General features: G+C 55.1%; 1 protein-coding gene across 2 annotated transcripts in view; it reads right to left on the reverse strand.

Moving 5' to 3' along the window:
- ACOT11 (acyl-CoA thioesterase 11) overlaps window positions 1-19,303 on the reverse strand; it is a 100,268-nt gene extending 80,965 nt beyond the window's left edge. Inside the window, exons 1-3 of one of the 2 annotated variants that reach the window (XM_084965010.1) lie at window positions 19,210-19,303; window positions 9,759-9,861; window positions 1,121-1,287 (exon numbers count right to left, since the gene is read on the reverse strand). The gene's annotated coding sequence lies outside the window, so the exon portion shown is untranslated. Of the gene's footprint in view, window positions 1-1,120; window positions 1,288-9,758; window positions 9,862-14,304; window positions 14,415-19,209 lie in introns of those variants that run through there. The other variant, XM_021096589.2, reaches the window with a different exon arrangement.
- Between the last annotated feature and the right edge of the window lie 824 nt (window positions 19,304-20,127).

The following is a 20,127-nucleotide window of genomic DNA, read 5'->3' on the forward strand; positions in this document are numbered from 1 at the left end:
GGGGTGCACCTTCCAAAGGCTTATCCCCACTTCACAAAGTGGTGGGGAGGCTGCCCCTCCCCAAGCAGCAGGTGAAAGCATCTTGCTACTTCTAGAACAGTCTGTAGTATGGGTTCCAGAGAACCAACCATCTCTGTCTAACCCCTGCCCTGCCCTGCCACGGACTAACAGCCTAAGACTGGACCAGTTCTCTCTGGCTCTTTCCTCATCTGTAAAACAGGCGGGCTGATGACAATAGTGCCCACCTCGAGGGGGTTTTGTGAGGATCAAGAAAGTTACTGCGTGGAAAGCAGATGGCAGTGCCTGTCAAGGGCAAATACCAAGTCTTAGCAAAAGTGGGAACAGGTGTGACTGCAAAGCGCCTCACGGCCTGAGATAAACTCAGGTGTGTAAACTTAAGCCAGGATCTGGGGCACAAGTGAGTTTGAGAAAAAAAGAGCTTAAAGTGGATTATTCACCACTGCATTCCCGGGGGTGTCCTGGACACAAGGCAGCTCCCGTCCCTGCTCTCACAGAGCTCCCATTCTAGAAGGGGGCCGGCAATCAGCAAGGTCCCTGTAGATGACAACTACAAAGACAACAGAAGCCAGGAGGGTGACGAGGGTGGCTGGAGGGCTTCTTCAGGCAGGACTGAGAAAGAACGAACCGCTGCAGGCACCAGCCATGCGGAGGGAAGCTGGCAATAGGGAATGGCAGGTGCCAAGGCTGGTGGGGGGGAGCGATGCCAGCAAAGCAGGGAGCCACCGGTGAGAGGGCAGGACAGAGCCGATCCCCCGGGCAGGCAGCCAGGCAGGGGCACGGGAGAACAGAACGTCTCATACAGTTCTCTTAGGCCCTTTGCTGTAAAGCATGAACTGAAACAGCCCCGTCTGTCTCTGCCTTAACCTTCAGTCCACGCCACCTTGCTCCCGAACCCTTCCGGGCAAGGTCTCTTTCAGGGAATAGGGGAGATTCTGAAGTCACTGAGGAATAAAAAGCCAAGACAGCAGGGACAGCTACACAGTGGGGCGGCTGCCTCCAAGCCTCTCTTCCTCCAGACTTAGCCCTTCCTTAAAAAGAGTCCACGACAAGAGCCCAAGGCTGGTTAACCTGACGCAAGAAAGAAGCTGCGAGAACTCACCTTGGTCCCGGCTTCAGCAGGGCGGCTCCCTCAGGGACCTCGTGAGGAGAGGCAGGAGCGCTGGTCTGGGCGTCCAGCAGAGTGGGCATCAGTCTTTGCCACTTGTGTGCTGGATGCCTGGGCGAGTCTCCCGAGCACCTTGCTCTGTAAAGACTGGTTACGTGTTCCTGGGGAAGATGAGTGGGCCTTGAACACCACGCCGGAAGGTGTCCATCTCAAGAGACGGGTGCTCGTTGTCCCATTTTTCCCTCCTAGGGGGCGGGTCAGGGGGACAGCTACCCCTTGATGAGGGCTTTCTGGGTGCCAGGCACACGCTAAAGATAAAAGTAGCCATAAAGACTTTAAAAAGGAGTTCCTGCTGTGCCTCAGCAGAAACGAACCCGGCTAATATCCATGAGGATGCAAGGTCCATCCCTGGTCTGGCTCAGAGGGTTAAAGATCCGGAGTTGCCAAGAGCTATGGTGTGGGGTACAGATGCAGCTTGGATCTGGCATGGCTGTGGCCATGGCGTAGGCCAGCAGCTGCAACTCTGATTCGACCCCTAGTCTGGGAACTTTTATCGGCCTCACCTGCAGCCCTAAAAGAAAAAAAAAAAAAAAAGACTTAACAAAAAACAAGAATGAGCATCACATGGAACAGTTTTGCTACTGGGTAGGTCATCTGGCACAAAGTCCAGGTTCTAGGGGGTTGTGAGTTTGCTGAAGGAGAAAGGAATTAGGTTTTGGGGGGTGGCGTGTTGGGCCGCACCCATGGCGTATGGAAGTTTCCAGGCCAGGGATGGAATCCAAGCCACAGCTGCTACCTATACCACAGCTGTGGCAACGCCAGATCATTCAGTCACAGCGCCAGGCTGGAGATCGAACCCACGCCTCACCCGCTACCCGAGCCACTGCAGAGACGATGCTGGATCCTTAGCCACTGCAGCACAGCAGGAACTCCAGGAATTAGGGTTTTTAAAGCCAAAATACCAAGCGCTGCCTGCCCCGAGTGAGGAAAGCAAAGCCTCTGAGCTTCTTGTGAGGGGCCCATTTTAGGACGGTGGCATCTGCTGTACACAGAGCACACCAGGTCACAGTTAGTGGCGGAGTAGGTCTGTCCCAGTGTCGGCAGGCCAGGTGGTCAAGGCAGCGTAACACCCTGTACCCAGCTCTTCATCCATTGTCACTGAGATCCGTGATCATCCCTCGAAATACGGCTTCTTATCCCCATTTTATTTTTCTTTCTTTTCTTGTCTTCTTAGGGCTGCCCCTGTGGCACATGGAGGCTTCCAGGCTAGGGATCAAATCGGACCTACAGCTGCCGGCCTACACCGCAGCCACAGCATTGCGAAATCTGAGCCATCTCTGCGACCTACACCACAGCTCATGGCAATGCCAGCTCCCCAACCCGCTGAGCAAGGCCAGGGATCAGACCTGCATCCTCATGGATGCTAATCAGATTCGTTCCCGCTGAGCCATGACAGGAACTCTTCTTATCCCCCTTTTAAAATGGGAAACCAAGGCCCAGAGAGGTCAGGGACTCCTCGCCAAGGCCACAGGGTTGGAAGGCAGCTAAGCTGGGATTTGAACCTCGGTCTGCCTGGCTGCAAAGGACATAACTGTCACACCAAGCCACAGAAATGCCAGCTCTGTGGGAATAACAAGCAGACAAGTAGGCAGACTCCTCCAAAGTCTGAGGACGGGGGACAGGCAGGGAGGAACCAGCTCAGAATGCAGGGGCAGGGCTCCCTCCCAGGCCCCTGGAGCTGCTGAGAGGCTGGGCCAGGACGGCCAGGGAGAAATGTGCCATTTCTTCCAGGCTACACCCACCTCCCACCACCCCTCCCTCAGGATGCCAGGGGGTGGTTTTCCAACCCAGACTTTCCAACCTCACCCCTCCCTGGGCGGCCAGACGCCTGGGCCCCCCACAGCCCGCCACCAGCCCTGTCTCCCTCCTGGAGCGGCCGGAAGCCCGCAGTCGCTCTGCAGACACCCCCTGATGGAAACAGCTCATTACAGGGTGGGGGAAATGTGCTAGAACATTAGCTGAATAAATCAAGCGCTCCCAGAGCCCGCAGCCACTGCTGCTGCCGCCGCCCAGCAAAGCAGGGCCACGGCGCCCACCCCCGCTGGGTCCGGGGGAGCAGAGAGGGGGCAGAATGCCGGCAGGGCCAGCTTGCACCCTCACCCTGAAGCTGCCTCCCCGTGGAGCACAGAAGCCTATGTGTGCTGACGGCTTGGGAACCCAGGCCGCAGGGGGGGTTGAATCCCAGTGCTGCCTGCCACTTGTTAGCCTGCAGCCCAGAGTCAGGAAGGGCCTCCTGGAGCCTCTGCATCTTTATCTGGACAATGAAGCAATAACAGGCCCTACTGACGGAGGGCCTCTGACAGCCGGTGCCCCCCGCAACTCACTGCAACTACATGAGAGCCCGTGTCTTGCAGAATGGTGGGATTTAGAGCATGTAGGCAGGCTCTTTCCAGTGCTGCCAACCCTCTCCCCAAGGTCACTACCAACCCCTGGCACACCCACACACTCTATATGAGGGGAGACATGCGAGGCAGCCAGGTCCTGCAGGGTGGTGGCACCTGCAGGGCAACAGACCTCCCCTCCTGCGTATCCAGCAGGCTGGCTTCCCCACCAACTCCACCCCTCCTCAGACAAGGAGACCCCAACCAAGGGTAAAGGGGCTGCCAGGGATCAGGAGCCCCAGGTTTCCTGCACCCTGGCGCCCTTGTGTCCTTCCTAGCCTCTGCTCCCACCACAACCAGGGAGCAGTGAAGGCCTGGCCCCAGCTGCCGTCCCTTCTAGCTGCGGCTCAGGTGTGAACCCACTGACAGCCTGCAGAGACTCCTCCCTCCCTGGGCAAGACTCAGCCTAGAGGATCCTAAGCAGGCACCCACTTACACCCCTCCCCTCCCCACTGGTCTAGGTAGGGGTGGGGGGGTTGCAACACCAGAGCTCCTTAGCCGGGAAAGCCACTGCGAGAGAGCTAATTCCTCCTGCTCTCTGGGGGGTGGAGAGAGGGCTAGAGAGGAAAAAAAAAATTCAATTACTAGACCATCTATTTGTCAACTCCTCCCTTCCCATTGACTTAATTTTCTCCAGCCAGACCCAGAGTCAGAGAGGCAGAAGGAGTGAGCCCACCAGCCCGGCAAGGGAGGAAGAAAAGAGAACTGGAACAGGGAGACAAGAGGAAGCCCCCAAATGGACCCAGGGGTGAGCCTGTTAAATGCACACCAAGGCAGGATGCCTCATTTGGGCCAAGAAGGAATAAGCAGCACCAGAGATGAGGAACAGATATTCCTGTGTGTCTAGTCCTGCCCAGGGACTCAGAGCAGCATCACCTCCTCCAGGAAGCCTTCCCAGATCTCCCAGGCTGGGTTAGGAGCCTCCTCTGGGCTTCCACCACCCCTATGGTTCCCCCAATATGGGCTGTTAACTTTCATTCATGTACCCAACAAACATCTGTGGAGCATAGTATGTGCCTGGCTAACTGCTGGGAACAGAGCTGAAAACAAAAGCTATGGTCTACCAGGAAAGACTGATAATTAAATAAGTATAAACCCATGTGGATTATCTACTGCTGTGTAACAAATCGTATCAACCCTTCCTGGCTTAAAATAACAGCAATCGCCGTCTTCCCTCCCGTGATTTCTGTGGGCAAGGAAGTTGCAAAGGGTACAGCTGAGCCCTCCCGGCTCAGGGTCCCGCCGCCGGTGCTGGAGTGAGACAGCAGCTGGAGGCGGAACACCAGAGGACAGAGCCGACAGTGGGTGGCCTGGCACCCTCTCTTCATCAGGGCTCAGGACTTCTCCACGCCGCTCTCGGGGCTTCCTCACAGCTTGGCGGTTTTAGGGTAGTCATGGCAGCTGCCTTGCACCGCAGTGATTTCTCCAAGAGAACAAAGAAGACATGCTTGGCATTTTTATGACCTAGCCCTAGCCATAAAAACAGTGTCATTTTGGAGTTCCCGTTGTGGCGCAGTGGAAACGAATCTGACTAGGAACCCTGAGGTTGTGGGTTTGATCCCTGGCCTTGCTCAGTGGGTTAAGGATCTGGTGTTGCTGTGGCTGTGGTGTAGGCCAGTGGCTGTAGCTCCAATTCGACCCCTGGCCTGGGAACCTCCACATGCCATGGGTGTGGCCCTAAAAAGACAGTCGGTCAAGGCAGACATCAAGGTCCATCTAGGTTCAAAGAAAGGACACACAGGCTCCCTCTCTTGATTTGATAGGAAGAGGGTCAAAGTCACATTATAAGGGGAGCGTATGGGATGGTGATATTATTGGGATCACTTTTTGAAAATCCAGTCTGCTACCAAACGCCCTTCAATTTAAATCAGATGGCCTCGCAGCCTCCGTTCACCCTTGGAAGTTGATTCCTCCACGGGTCACATTTTGCACACTCCCCAGGGGCTGCCAGAGTTCCATGAACACCTGTGATTCCAACTCCCGGCCTTGGCTGCGTTTGCTCACTTTTTGGACTCTCTCACCGGCCTGGGGGTGCTGACTTTTGTCATAAGCCATGAGACTTTGAAAGAAACCCAACTCCTGGCCCCATTTTCCACCAAACACCCATCTAAGGCAAACGAGGACATGGGGGGGCTTTGCAAAGGGTGTAAGGAGACTGAGGAGCAGCTCCAGGGACTGGAAACTGACTGTGAAGACTTCTCTGCTCGTAACTGAGAGTTAGACTTCTCACTCTACCTACCTCACCTTATCTCGCATCTCCTCTCACCTCTTTCGCCCTCCTCTCTCTTCCTCACCCCTTCCTCACCACTCTGCTTCCCTCCCAGATTTTCACCAGGTATGGGAGTTCCCGCTGTGGCTCAGCAGTAAGGAACCTGACTAGTATCCACGAGGACACAGATTTGATCCTTGGCCCCGCTCAGTGGTGTAAGGACCCCACATTGCTGTGAGCTGTGGTGTAGGTCGCAGATGCAGCTCGGATCTCGCATTGCTGTGGCTGTGGTGTAGACCAGAGGCTACAGCTTCCATTCGACCCTAGCCCATGAACTTCCATATGCCACTGGTGCAGCCCTAAAAAGCAAAAAAATAATAATGATAAAAAAATAAATAAATATTTTTTTGTCTTGTTGCCTTTTCTAGGCAACGGCATATGGAGATTCCCGGACTAGGGGTCTAATCGGAGCAGTAGCCACCAGCCTACGCCACAGCCACAGCAATGAGGGCTCCTAGCCACGTCTGCTACCTACACCACAGCTCACAGCAACACTGGATCCTTAACCTACTGAGCAAGGCCAGGGATCGAACCCACAACCTCATGGTTCCTAGTAGGATTTGTTAACGACTGCGCCATGATGGGAACTCCAAAAATAAATAATTTTTTTTCACCAGGTAAGATAAGCAGTTCTTCAGAACCCCTGGCCCTAAACTTGACCCCTTTTGGAGGATTAAACAGGGGACATTCAAGTTCAGAGCCACTTTCCCTGGAAGGTAGGTATGGATCCTTTGATGCAGCGAGAGAGTTTTCCTCCATTACCCAAGCCAGGTCCATCAAAGTGGGCAGGGGCTCTGTTGGGGAAGGACTTTATAAGTACCATCTCATTTAACCTCTGGAATAGCTCTATTCTGTCTAGTCAGCCTCCCTTACTGCACCACGAGTCCTTGGAAGCAAGAACACGCTGAGTCGTTTGGGTCCTTGGAGCTCACACAGGGTAAGTATTCAGGAAAGACTTTTGAAATGACAGCAATTCAACGGCAGACACCAGGGAGCGAGGGCAATGGTTTGCCAGAGCTCAGGCCCTTCAAGACAACCTGACCCCCACCTCCCATGAGGCAGATGCTGTAGGCTGTCCTCATTGCTGATTGTGGAAATCCAGAAGAAAAATGTGCAAAGGGCACAAGCAATTCTCAGGAGAAGCCCAGGTGGCCAACAAGTACATGAAGAGCTGCTTATACTCACTCATAATCCAAGAAACACAAATTAAAGCACTGGCATCTTACATTCATCATACTGGCAAAAATTAGAACAAGGAGGAATACGAAGGTAGCAGCTCTCACCTACTGCTGGCGGATGCGCAGCAGTTCAGCCATCCTAGAAAGCAGCCTAACAACAATTAGTAAAGGTAAGTAGATATGTGTCCTATAAGGCAGCGACAGCACCCCTGGGGTGCCCCCGATATGCCAGGGAAATTCCCACATAGGTCCACAAGGGGACACGTCTGTGATATACACAAGGGTGTATGTCAAGGAATTATTTGTAGGAGGAAGAAATTCGAAGCAACACAGGGGTCCATCGCTGGGGGAATGGATGAGCAAAATGGGATGGGTGTCACTCAGAAACCTATAGTGTCACAGGAAGCCACAAAGAGGGCTTCAAACATGCAGTGTTGGGGGAGGGGATGAAAGATACAGAATGAGACCCCTAGCGCTCAAGACAACTCTCCATGTTTCACAAAGATATATGCATACTTAGGGTCACATGTGGAATTCGCCAGAGTGGTGCTCACGGCAAGAAGAGACTGGGAGGGGGCGTGGAGGATGGGGGGGGTGACCAGAAGGGGAAAACCCAACACACGTTGTGTATTTACTGTGAGCCAGGCACAGTATTCAGGGCTGTGTATTTCATCTTTGGAATAGTCTATGAGGTAGGTACTGCTGATAGAACTATTTTCTTCAGGTGAGAAAATCGAGGCTTAGAGAGGTCGTTACATGGTCCAAGGTCACACCACTACGGATGTGAGCGGAAGGGCCAGGTTGGACCCCAAGCCTTGGCCATGCTGTTCACGTCCCCCCTGCCCCGCCTGCCTTCACCCGATCCCAGCTCTGCAAAACGCTGGGGCTGTGACCTTGGGGTGTGCACTAGGCTGCTGGCATTCAAACCTCAGCCTCCTCTTCAGCTCTGCCTTTCTTCTGCCCCCCAGCTTGGCCCCTGCAAACCCAGCCTCACATGAGCCAGCAGCTACCAGCCCTCGCTCCCCTCCCCCAAGGAGGATGCCCCCAAGAGAAGCTCAGGTCAGCACTCTCTAGCTGATGCTCCCACCAGCTGTACACCAAGTCTGGCTCTAGCTGGGTGTTTGAAGCCCTCTACAGCTGGACTCAGCTCATCCGGGAGCCTCGACCCCCGTTATTCCCCTACATGCTGCCAATGCTGGCACCACATCAGACCAAGCTCCGGGCCTTGACATGCCATGGCCTTTCATACCCACCGCCTTTCAGCCCTTTCCTGCCAGTGGGACCCCCACTTCCTGTAGGAACCACCTTCTCCTGGGAAGCTAAATAGGGTCTCCCAGTGCTTTGGTGGATAAGTGATGTCAGACCAACAAGGACTTAGAGATGGACCACTTGGCCCTCCCTGCCTCCCACCAACTGTATCTTCCCTTTTTTCTTTTGTAATAACAACAAAAAAATATTTCTCAGAATATTTCAGACCTAAGAAGTACATGCTCTGGTAGTTTTCTTGTCTGTTTTTTAATTTTTAAAAAATTGATGTTGGGAGTTCCCTGGTGGCCAAGTGGGTTAAGGACCTGGTATTGACACTGCTGTGGCTCAGGTCACTGCTGTGGCACAGGTCCGATCCTGGTCTGGGAACTTCTGCAGGCCATGGGTACAGCCAAAAAAAATCTGATGTATAATTTACATATAAGATCTTAACTTCAAAAAATTCAATGAGTTTTGATAATTACCTTCATCGCTTTGATAGCCATTTCCCCTCCCCGAGTCACAGTTTCCCATCTACAAAGCGGGGTGATGTCAAACGTATATGGTCGTTGTAAGAGGGAAAAGCGACATGACGAGAGGCCAGCACAGTGCCTGGCCTACAGCAGGCAGTCAGCAAATGTCTGTTCCCATTATTCTTCACAAGCGGCTTGTACCCAGTCTTCAACCACCAAAACTTAAATGAGTATCTACTCTGGGCCCCAGGTATGACCTGGAGAGCCCAGGGTAACTCAGAAATGGAGGCTGCAGCCTCCTAGGGACTATGAAACTACACTGAGATGGGTGCTGTGACAAAAGAAAGCACAAGGGACAATGAAAGGAAGAACCCAGGTGAGTTTGGGGGATCCCAGAGCGATTCCTAGGGGGAGTAACGCCTGAGCAGCATCTTGAAAAAGCTGATGGGTGAACCAAGAATGGGTGAGAGACTTGCATGCAGGGGGATAGGATTCCAGGCGAGCAAACGGTGCGGACACTGGATCTGGTGGTTGGAGGGAACACGGTCTACTGGGGGGAGTGCAGATAACTCAGTGGGCTGGAGGAACAGGAGTATGAAGGGTTTGGCTGAGATGAGCTGCAGAGGTCGGCGGAACGGACCACAGGGACCCTGAATGCCACGCCAAGGAGAGAGAGGGCTTGGAGCCAGTGAAGAGGTTTGGAGCAGGGATTCACAGGGCCACTAGATGTATATTTCAGAAAGTGCTTGGAGTTCCCGTTGTGGTGCAGCACAAACGAATCTGACTAGGAACCATGAGGTTGTGGGTTCGATCCCTGGCCTCGCTCATTGGGTTAAGGATCTGGCGTTGCCATGAGCCGCGGTGTATGTTGCAGACGCGGCTCGGATCCCGTGTTGCTATGGCTATGGTGGAGGCCGGTAGCTACAGCTCTGATTAGCCTCTCGCCTGGAAACCTCCACATGCCTTGGGTGCGGCCCTAAAAAGACAAAAGACAACAACGACAACAACAAAAAAGCAAGCACTCACTCTGCCTCCTGCATTCTGCCTTGACCCAGTTTCTTCTTTAGCCACCTCAGTCTGCACGCTGCTTGAAGGCAAGGACCCTATCTGATTTTTCTTTTGATCCTCTCTAGAATGAAACAGGGAATAAGAAGGTGAGATTAGGTAAATAAAAATAGTTATTTCTGGGGAGTTCCCATCAGGGCTCAGTGGAAACAAATCTGACTACCATTCACGAAGATGCAGGTTCAATCCCTGGCCTCGCTCAGTGGGTTAAGGATCCGGCGTTGCCCTGAGCTGTGGCGTAGGCCGGCAGCTGTGGCTCCGATTCGACCCCTAGCCTGGGAACCTCTGTATGCTGCAGGTGCAGCCCTACAAAGACAAATAATAATAATAATAGTCATTTCTGTGTTCCCAGGGCCTGGATGCAAGAGGGCGGGGGTTCCCAACATGCAGTCCAGCCCAGGGCTCAGAAACCTCCCGGGGCTCCCCAGGGACTGCCCGTGGAAATCACAGCCCCCGAGACCAGCACACAGGGCCCACCTTGACGGGGCTTCCTCTCCAGCCACATCTCCCCCTCTGCCCGCTCCCCTTACACTCCAGTTCTACCACCTTCGGTTTCATTTAGGGTCATGCTCTCCCACAACCGCTGCCTGCCCACGCTGTCACGTCATCCCTGTCCCTTGACTGTCTCCCCCGCAACCTCTGTGTATCTGGCCAATTCCTATTTCTTCTCCCTTGGGACTCAGCACAAGCATCACCCACTTCAGGGAGCCTTCTCTAGAAGTTCCCCTGTGGCGCAGCGGGTTAAGGATCCAGCACTGGCGCAGCTGTGGCACAGTCCCCAACTGCGGTTCGGGTTTGATCCCCCACCGAGGAATTTCCATACGCCTCAGGTGCGGCCCAAAAAAGGGATGGGGGAGCCTTCCCTGATTTCCCCCCAGGCTGGGCGAGGGTTCTCTTAAGACCCCATTCCACCAGCAATCCTGACATGACCACGTTTCTGGGTGCTCTCTGCAGGGAAGGGTGGTCTTGCTCACCTCGGTGTTCCCACGGCCTGGCAGGACCTGACAGTGACAGCCTGGGCGAGCCCAGGGAGCAGGGCAGGCTCTGGAAGTCACACGGACACAAAAGATGTGTCAGAGAGGCTCAAAATGAGACCGGCAAGATGGGAAGGGCCAGACCACACCGGGTCTCACCCGGCTGGGGCTAATCCCCAGAGCGATGGAAAGCAGGGTATGGACTGAAGCTGCGGAGGATGCGCTTTGAGGTTCAGAGGGCTTGGTGTGGAGCTCCTGCTGTGGCTCAGCGGTAATGAACCCAACTTGTATTGATGAGGACGCAGGTTCGATCCCAGGCCTCGCTCAGTGGGTTAAGGATCCAGTGTTGCCTTGAGCTACAGTGTAGGTTGCAACATGGCTTCGATCCCACATTGCTGTGGCTGTGGTGTAGGCCGGCAGCTACAGCCCCGATTTGACCCCTAGCCTGGGAACTTCCACATGCTGCAGGTGCAGCCTTACAAAGCAAAAAAAAATTTTAAAAAGGTTTGATGCAGGAGACAGTGTGAGGAAGGCTCAGAGGGGTCAGTTTAGAGTCCCCTGTAGACCAGCGGGCCTGCAGATTGGGGTGGTGGTGGAGGGACAGGGAGAAGGCAACCACTGGAGAGATATCTAAGGGGAGAAAAGATGAGACTGGGTGCCCGATTGTTCGTGGGCGGTAAGGGAGAGGGAGGAGTCAAAATGACTCCCTGTGCAGCGCCCCTCATCTCTAGGGAGAGAGGAAGGAGGCTGGCAGCCAGACTCGAATAACCCCCAGGGACCCTGCCCCCCACTGCGCTGAGCTGAGCCTCTGACAGAGCCCCCCTCCACATGCCCCGTTCTCCCAAGGGGTTGACTGGACGCTCTGCTGGCTCCGTGCCCACTGCTCCCTCCCTCCCGCAGTCTGCTCTGCGCCTGCCAGAGGGGAGGGGAGGCGAGGGGAGGGGAGCAGCGGCTGCAGAAGCTCTGTGGGGAGGGAGGAAGGGTGGGCTGAGGAAGCCAGCCCGGCGAACCCCCAACCTAGGAGCAAGCCCAAAGACCTGAGAGGGCCAGAAGAGAGGATGTGACAGACAAAAGAAGAGAAGGAGCAGTCCAGCGTCACCAAACACTGGAGAAGAAAGACACCTGCCGGATCCTCTTGCCCACACCCCATTTTAGAGACTGCGAAACTGAGGTCCAGAGATGGCAACAGTTAAGGAGCCTAGAACTCAGGTGGCAGCAGCCGCATACTCTTCTGCAGGGACCCCCTCAACCTGGAGCAGTCCCTTCGACCCTGGTCTGACCAGAATGGATACACAGCACGACAGCCACCACCGTCTGCCCCCCAAGTAGAAGAGGGCAGGTGAGCTGATGGTTCAGGTCCCCCGAAGTCCCCACAGTTGAGAGAGCTGGATTGAAAGACAAAGTCTTGAGGTCGCCCTCGGCTGCAGAACTGAGCAAGGCCAGCCCGCACTGATCTCTCACCTGTAAAATGCTGTATACTGAGCCACTGAGGGATGAAGGAAGACTTTGTGACTCCAAAGAAGGCATAAACCCATCTCTCTGAGCAAACTGCTCCCCTCTCCAGGACTCAGTTTCCCCAACTGCACAAAAGGGGGACTAGACCCATTGATCTTCAAGGTGCAGTCCATCACTGGACCCCCACAGCATGCTAAAGTTTTAAATTCTAGAGAAAGCATCCAAACCTCAGCACTGCATCCTCCTGGCCCCCAGAACTGGCGCTTGGAAGGCCTCCTCAGGCCTGTCACCAGGGGATCACTGCCACCCCTGCCCAGGTACCACTGGCTCCGTCCTCCAGGCCCCTCGTCTCCCAGGCTGCAAGGCGCCGGCGATGGCCCCTAGGGGGCAGTGTTGCCCCGAACTTGGGCTGCCGCAGCTGCTACCCCCGCCCCAACCGGCGCCACGAGAATACTTGAGTTCTGGGAATGTTTGACACCCCCCGGCACACAAACCGCCCCCCGCTGCCAGCCCCAGCCCCAGGGGCTCCCGCGCCGCTCGCAGCCCGCCCGGTACGGACTTGCTGCTGGCTCCCCCACCTCTCTCAGCAGAACACACTTCGCAAGGACAGGGCTTTTATTTTTGTTTTTCCGCAGGAGTGGGGGGCAGGTATGGTCTCAGGCTGCTCGCGCCGCCGACTAGGAAGTCTCTGTGCTCAGAGAGCCGAGGCAGAAATTGGAGGGGCGAGGGGGCTTGTTTTTCCAACAACCTGTCAGCTGCTTCCCCCGTCACCCCCGTATCCTTTTGATAAGGGGTTGGCGGGCATCCACCCTGCACCTCCGCCCCCAAACCTGTCTCCAGGGTTCTCCCAACCCCTCCAGAAAGCGCCCCAGGACGGAGGGTGGAGGCTGCAGGGTCCGATATTCTCGACCCCCTCCACCAGCCTGGTCTTCCCTAGCTCAAGCCCAGGCCCAGGAGCCTGGACACAGCGGGGGTTTGAGGGGCTGGGTTTAGGGGGTGACTTCTGCTAAGTCCCCCACCCCACCCCCCAGCTGTGAGCAGCAAAGTCAGGGTCTGGAGTGAAGACGGTCAAGGAGAAACGGAGGGAAAACCCCATTCAAGTTTGGTCCAACGGTTTAATGGGGGGGGGGAGCAGGAAGGATTTAAAAGCCCCGAACCCACAAAGCAGACTTTTTAAAAAATTATAATTGAAAACATCTCGAAGTAAGGGCCGCCAGGAGCGGGCCAGCTCCCCCCGCCCCATCCCCCTCTTCTGCTCCCCGGAGTCCGATGAAGTCATGATAAGTAGGCTGCAAAAAAAAAGGTGGGGGTGTTCGCTTGGAGGGACGGGGGGCACAGGGGTCCCAGGCTGGGGCCCCGCGCGGACACAGTTTGGATACTATGGTTACGCGATCCGACCCAAACAGCGAAGGCGGACAACAATAGCGGCCGCCAGAGGAGGAAATTCCTTCCGGGGTGGACGGCGCGGGGGGAGGGGCGCCTGGCTGGAACGCCGAGGCGGCGGCTCGGCCAATCAGCGCGCGGCCGCCGGCGGTTTCAAGGTGCCCCGCGCCGCGCGCCACCCTCCCCCCCGCCCCCCGCGCGCTCCGCTCGGGCGCTGGAATTGCTGAGACGTTTCCCTGCACGCGCCCGGGTAACCCTGCGGGGGCTGCTGCCCAGGCCGACCCCCTCCCCAGCCCTTCCCCCCGCCCCCCCTCCTGGAGCCCACCGCCCCGGGAAGGCTGAGCGTTCCGCTGCCTGAGTTGCTTGCACTTGAGGGAGGTGGGGGGGAGAAAATCCCTCCAAACTACCTCTTTCTGTGGGGTTGGTTCCTGCACAAGCCTGTTTTCTATTTTAAAGCATGTCTCAAGAAAAAATGAGAGAGGAGAGAGAGAGAGAGAACGGCGAAAGCGAAGGTCCACCCCAGCTCCAGCCCGGGAGGCTCTGACCCCTGCCTGCCTGGCTGCGGGGGCTGTTATATAATAAGTTGGGTTATTGATATTGGCGGCCCTGGCCGGGCATCTGGCATGCAGAGGTCCAAGGGCAGAGCTGGCGCTGGAGCTGGCGTTTAGAAACCACCCCCCTCCGCTCACGGTTACCTGCTTTATAATGGACCGGAGGAACCAGGGTCTCCCCCCACCCCAGCCGGCGGTCTGGGTTATTTACGTGGTGGCCATGGCGTGACCGTGCCGCCTCCCCCCCACCTACCAGGGGGTCTGTGCCCAAGTCCCCCCCTCTTTAGAAGCCTCAGATTGGCTCCCAACCCTTTTGCCCCGCGGCCAGGCCCTCCACGATGCCTCCTCTTCTGCCAACTGCCCAAAGCCGGCATCCAGTGCACTGCCGAGCACCGAACTGGTCCCGGTCCTTTTTTTAAGCTGAACCGGGTTTCTGCTCTCTGATGCCTCCTGAGCTCGGAGCACCAGTTGGATAAGGAGTAGGCAGATGCTTTCTTATTCATTCCATACTGAGAGATTCACTTCCCTGGAAGGCTCCAACGCTCAAAAAGTATTTGCCTTCCTCTCCCACTCTTTCTCTCCCTCTCTTCATATATAATGGGGATAGCCCTCATTCTCCAGTTCCTCGTGTGTCTCTTTATAAATAAATAATGAGATTTTATTAATTATGCACGTATAGTGTCTGCAAGCAGATTGCTCTGTCTCTTGATGCTTAATATTTTTTTTTAAAAAAAGGAAGAAAAACCCTCCATACTGAAGCTGGGTTTTTGTTGTTTTTTTATTCCCTGCAAGCAAACAAAACTTCAAGGGGCCATGCGCCCTCCAAGGGGGGGAGAGGAAGGCAGAAGTTGGGGGTAAGAAGGAGGGATTAAAGGGGGTTCTCTGCAGATTTTCCAGGCAGCTGAAGGCAAATTTCAAGTAGCCTGCTTCGTGTTTTGCGACTGAGCTGCTGGTCTGAAAACATACCAAGGTTCGCTTGGGCGTTTGTGTGCAAGGCGGGATGGGCAGCTGTTAATAGTAAACAGGAAACCAGTGAGAAGAGAGCTGGCTGCAGCCCAGTCCCTCTCTCGATTCCGTGCCCCTCCTCGGAGCCCCCGAACCCCAGAGCTTTCAAAACACACTTGGTTTCTGGGCACGTGTGTACCTCACCTATTTCCTGGGCGCCCGACACAATTTCTGGCACATGGTTAGGGCTCAGCAGATATTTGCACGTTGAGCAAATGGAGTGTGGAATACGTACCCAGGGTGGGGGGATGGTTGCACAGTGGCCAGGGCCTAGATCTTGGGGCCCCAGGCCTTGCAGGCCTAGGCGTTGGGGCTTCGGGCCTCAGACAGTGGGGGAGGGGCTCGCCCTCCAGTTTTCTGGTCCAGGAAGTGGCCGAGTAGAGCTGGGTGTCGAAAAACTCATCTGAACGAGAGACGCTAGAGAGAGTGGAAGGAGACAGGAGCCGCTGGCAGAGCTGGTGTGGTTAGAAAGGATATGGGAAGGGCTCCGCAGACCTTTAGCTCGTCCAGACGAGGGAGTGGGAAGGGTCAGAAATGAGCTTTGATTCAAAACAGTCCGGTTCCAGCTCTGAAGAGCAAGTCGGTATGGAAATAGAGATTTGGAAGGTGTGGAGAGGAAAGGCAGGGACTCCCATAGAACTGGCCCTTTAGACCGAACATTTTAAAGCAGAAAAAGAAAAAAATAGGAGATCCCTTTGTGGCTCAGCAGTTAACGAACCCGACTAGCATCCATGAGGACGCAGGTTCGATCCCCGGCCTCGCTCAGTGGGTTAAGGATCCAGTGTTGCCGTGAGCTGTGGTGTAGGTTGCAGACGCGGCTTGGATCTGGCGTTGCTGTGGTGTAGGCCAACAGCTATAGCTCCGATTGGACCCCTAGCCTGGGAACCTCCATATGCCGTGGGTGTGGCCCTAAAGAGACAGGAGAAAGAGAGGAAGGAAAGAAGAAAAAATTAGAGACCCCGAAAGAGGCATATATAATTGCCCGTCAGGTTGGTTGTCCGGGGGTTTATCATTTGGGACCCAGAGACCCCAAGAGGATCAGGGGCCCGTCAGGGGTCCCACAGCAAGACCTTGGCCCGGCTAGCCCACCACCTACATCTGCCTCCTCCTCAGGTAATTCGCACTACCCCCGCCTCCCAGGAGAGAAACAGTTTTTCTCACCCAGCCCAGGGCAGACCAAGCACCCTGACAGAAGGGTTAATTAAACTGGGTGTGTGTTGCGCAAGTTCAAAAACAAATTTTTTTTTCAAGGGAGACGTTCTGGATGCCATTTCTCCTGCCTGTGAGAGGTCTATATATCACCAAGGAGTTAAAACATAAAAATAAAATTGTGCTGGCTGAGGTTACCACAAAGCTATCAAGCTGGGTCTTGTTGCTGGAGTCCTGGCATCTGCTGTGTAATTTGGGGAACACTTACTCTCCCAACTGTGGGTGGGGGCGGCTGTCTGACTTCTCTCTTTGTATCTTCCTAATTAAAAGGGACCGGGATCCCTCACCATACGTGTTAGAGAACATCTCCTGTGCCAAGGAGACCCAGGAGACGCAGATGCTGCGGGCACTTGGGATCTGAGGAAGTGGGGAGCCAGCATGGAAAGGCCTCCCCGCCTGATGTGTCATGACCTTCTGTGTGACCTTGGGCAAGGCCCTCAGTTTTCCTACCAATCAAACTGAGATGCGGAGGGGAGGCCGATTGAAGATCAAGAATCCTTCTAGCTCCCTGGTTCTGAGAAATGGGTTCAACAGGACCTCAGGGCTCTCTTCCCCTGTGGTCGCTTAAAACCTCTGCCCCCACGAAGCCAGCATGCCCGATCCTGCCCCCAGTTCCAGTTATGGGCCCAGGTCCAGAAACGCAAACCACCTTTAAACCCCAAAGGTCCTCAAATTGTAGACATGCCCAAGCCCCAACAGATAGTGTCTCCTGCACACACATACAGACACCATCCAGGCTGTGCAGTCATAGGCCCAGCTCACCTGGGATGCGTATAAGCCCTCTGCAACATCCCAAGTGAGTGTTTGTCTAGCCCCTTCTTGAATGCTTCATGTGACAAGGAACTCACTACCACTGACGAACCCTAGCATGGTGTGCCCTAACCACTTACTGCTCCTGTCCACCAAGATGTCTTGCCAGAACCTCAAAGCCAGCCTGTCCCAGGATTGTTGTCCTCCACAGAGCTGCTCCTCCTCCCCCTCTCCCCATGTATCCTGGCTCAGAGAACTGGCGCCCCAAGCCGAGAACTTGGGACTCCTTCCTGCACTCCTTCCCCACCAGTGCATTGGTCCCCCAGTCCTGACATTTCTTACTGACGCTCCAGTCTGTACCACCTCTTCATCCCCGCTGCCTCCTCATCACTCACCTGTATGGTAGCAGCATCTGCTTCCTAGCTGGTTGCTCTGCCTCCTGATTAGCTCCATCCAAATTATCCTCCGTGCTGCCTACCAGAGGGCTCTGTCTAAATCCGTAACCTGAATAGGACACTCCTCTGCTCATAAATAAACAATGACCCGAGTTGCCCACATGACCAAGACCCAAAATTCCTTAGCACAGTCCTCAAGGCCTGTCTCCGTGTGGCACAGACCCGAGGCAATCCCACTGCCCACGGCTCCCAGCTAAGTTACTTCACACGGCAGCCACTCCAACTGGCTTGCTGTCCCCAGAACATACTTTGCTCTTTCATGCCTGGGTCTTTGTCTGTGCCGTGCCCTCTGTCTGGGACACCCTCCTCTGGGCACTGAAGAAAGAGAGGAAAAGTACAGGATCCCTGCCCAGAGGAACCGCGTTCTAAAGCTGCATTCCCGGGGGTGGGGGGATGTGCACGGGTTGTGGGATGGAAATCCTGTGAAACTGGATTGTGATGATCACTATACAACTACAGATGTGATAAATTCTTTGAGTAATAAAAAAATTAAAAAAAAACCAAAAAGTAAATAAATAAAAATCAGGAAAAATAAAATAAAATAATAAAAAATAAAAATAAAAAAATTAAATAAAGCTGCATTCCCCACTCTGCTAACCACTGACCATGGGGACAGGTGGAGCTTGTGAAATGTGGCTAATTCCAATGGGGGTGTGAGATTAGTGCAAAACACATACTGGATTTCAAAGACTTCGTACCGGAGTTCCTGTCGTGGCTCGGTGGTTAACGAATCCGACTAGGAACCATGAGGTGGCGGGTTCGATCCCTGGCCCTGCTCAGAGGGTTAAGGATCCGGTGTTGCCTTGAGCTGTGGTGTAGGTCACAGATTCGGCTCAGATCTGCCGTTGCTGTGGCTGTGGCGTAGGCAGGTGGCTACAGCTCCGATTCAACCCCTAGCCTGGGAACCTCTACATGCCGCAGGAGTGGCCCTAGAAAAGAGAAAAAGACAAAAAAAAAAGAAAAAAAAAAGACTTCGTACCCAAAATAGTAATAATAATATGTAAATTAGCTCAAAAATAGTTTGATTATATTAATTCTCTGTTTCTCCTAGTTTCGCTCTCTCGAGTTTAGCAAAGATCTATCAGCACAAGCAAGTCCATCTGCTCTTTTTACATTTTACAGTGTGGCTACTAAAGACGTTAAAAGTGCGGATGTGCCTCCCATTTGTGACTTACAGGATTCTGTCTGTGAGACACCGTGGCCAGGAGCACAGACACGGAAACCAGTGGTTAGAATGATGCTGTGGGGGGAGTGCGGGTGGGAGGAATCACAGAGCTCGAGGCCAAGGTGAAGGCAGCGCCCCCCACCCGATGGTGGTGGGTTTAGGCTTGGCCTCAGAAGGTACCTGGTCCAGCTGGCAGGCGAGGACGCGTGCTGGTGGAAGCAAGTGGGAAAGGGAGCTAAGGCGCGTTCAGAGCACACTCAGCTCTCACCCAGCCACTTTCTCTGGAAGCTGTCCCTGAGCGCCTGGTCCCCTGCCCCAGCCTGGGCGAGTCCACAGCCCCTCTGCCTTCCGGTCGCAGCCCTGAGCTGTCTGCGTGGTCATCGCCTTCCGTGGATGTGACCATCGGCCACCCCCACCCCCCCACCCCACTCCCACTGGGGTCCGAGGGCTGCCGAGGGCAGGTACCTGGCTTCCTCGCAGGTGGTGTCCCAGGGCTGGGCACAGAGGGGACCTCGGAGGCGAATGTTTGTTGAAAGTGGAATGAATTCCTTCGTTCAACAAACATTCACTGACCCTGAGCGACCTTTCCAACGACATCCTTCCAAAACCACACATCCTCAGGCACGCCCTCGACCCACCAACCGTGTGAACCCACGTTGCTGCCCAGCGCCGTGACGGTGCTGGGTTTCACTGAGCACCGACCCCAGTACGGGCGCGGATGTAGGTTTCATTTTCTCATAATCCCGAGACATAGGTTCCTTACGGCCCCATCTTTGTACCCATGCGGACCTTGAAGCTTGGCGAGGTGAAGGGACTCACCCGAAGCCCAAGGTCGCACTGCAGGGCTGGACGGAGCCACTTGCACAAACCCGCCCTCTGTTCCCAGGGCTCGGGCCTGAGGCCGGGCTCCTGCAGGGTGTTTGGGGACCATCCCCTCTTCTCTCTCCCTTTACTCACTCCCTCCTCCTCCTCCCTCCACCTCCAGCCTGTGAGAGGGCTGAGTTTAACTCAGACCCCAGCAGCAGGGAGGGCCCTACCCCACACCCCGTGCAGGGGAAGTGCCTCCCCCCAGATGCTGTGCAGGGGAAGTGCCTCCCCCCAGATGCTGCCCGGGGTTGAGCACCCCGCCCCCAGCTGAGGAAGGGAGGAGGGAGGGAAAGAGAAACCCACCAGGGCCTCTGGGGGCACAGCCCTGAGGAGCCCCGGTGTTTGGTTTCAATTAGGAGGACAAATTCCAGGAAGCCAGGCCAGGGCTTGGGGCGGGTGGGGGGGGCGGTGTGCACAGAGCGGGGCTCAGAATGAGGAGGCTCCGGGAATCTGGCCTCAGGAGGAGGCTCCTGGTGGGTGGGGGCCCACTGGGAAAGAAACCTGACCACTAGGGCC

The sequence above is a fragment of the Sus scrofa genome, chromosome 6, assembly GCF_054392235.1.
Source record: "Sus scrofa isolate SSC_HxYL_T2T_F1_AM1 chromosome 6, Sscrofa_HxYL_maternal_Yorkshire_Landrace_v2.0, whole genome shotgun sequence".
In the NCBI taxonomy this organism is placed as follows: Eukaryota; Metazoa; Chordata; class Mammalia; order Artiodactyla; family Suidae; genus Sus; species Sus scrofa.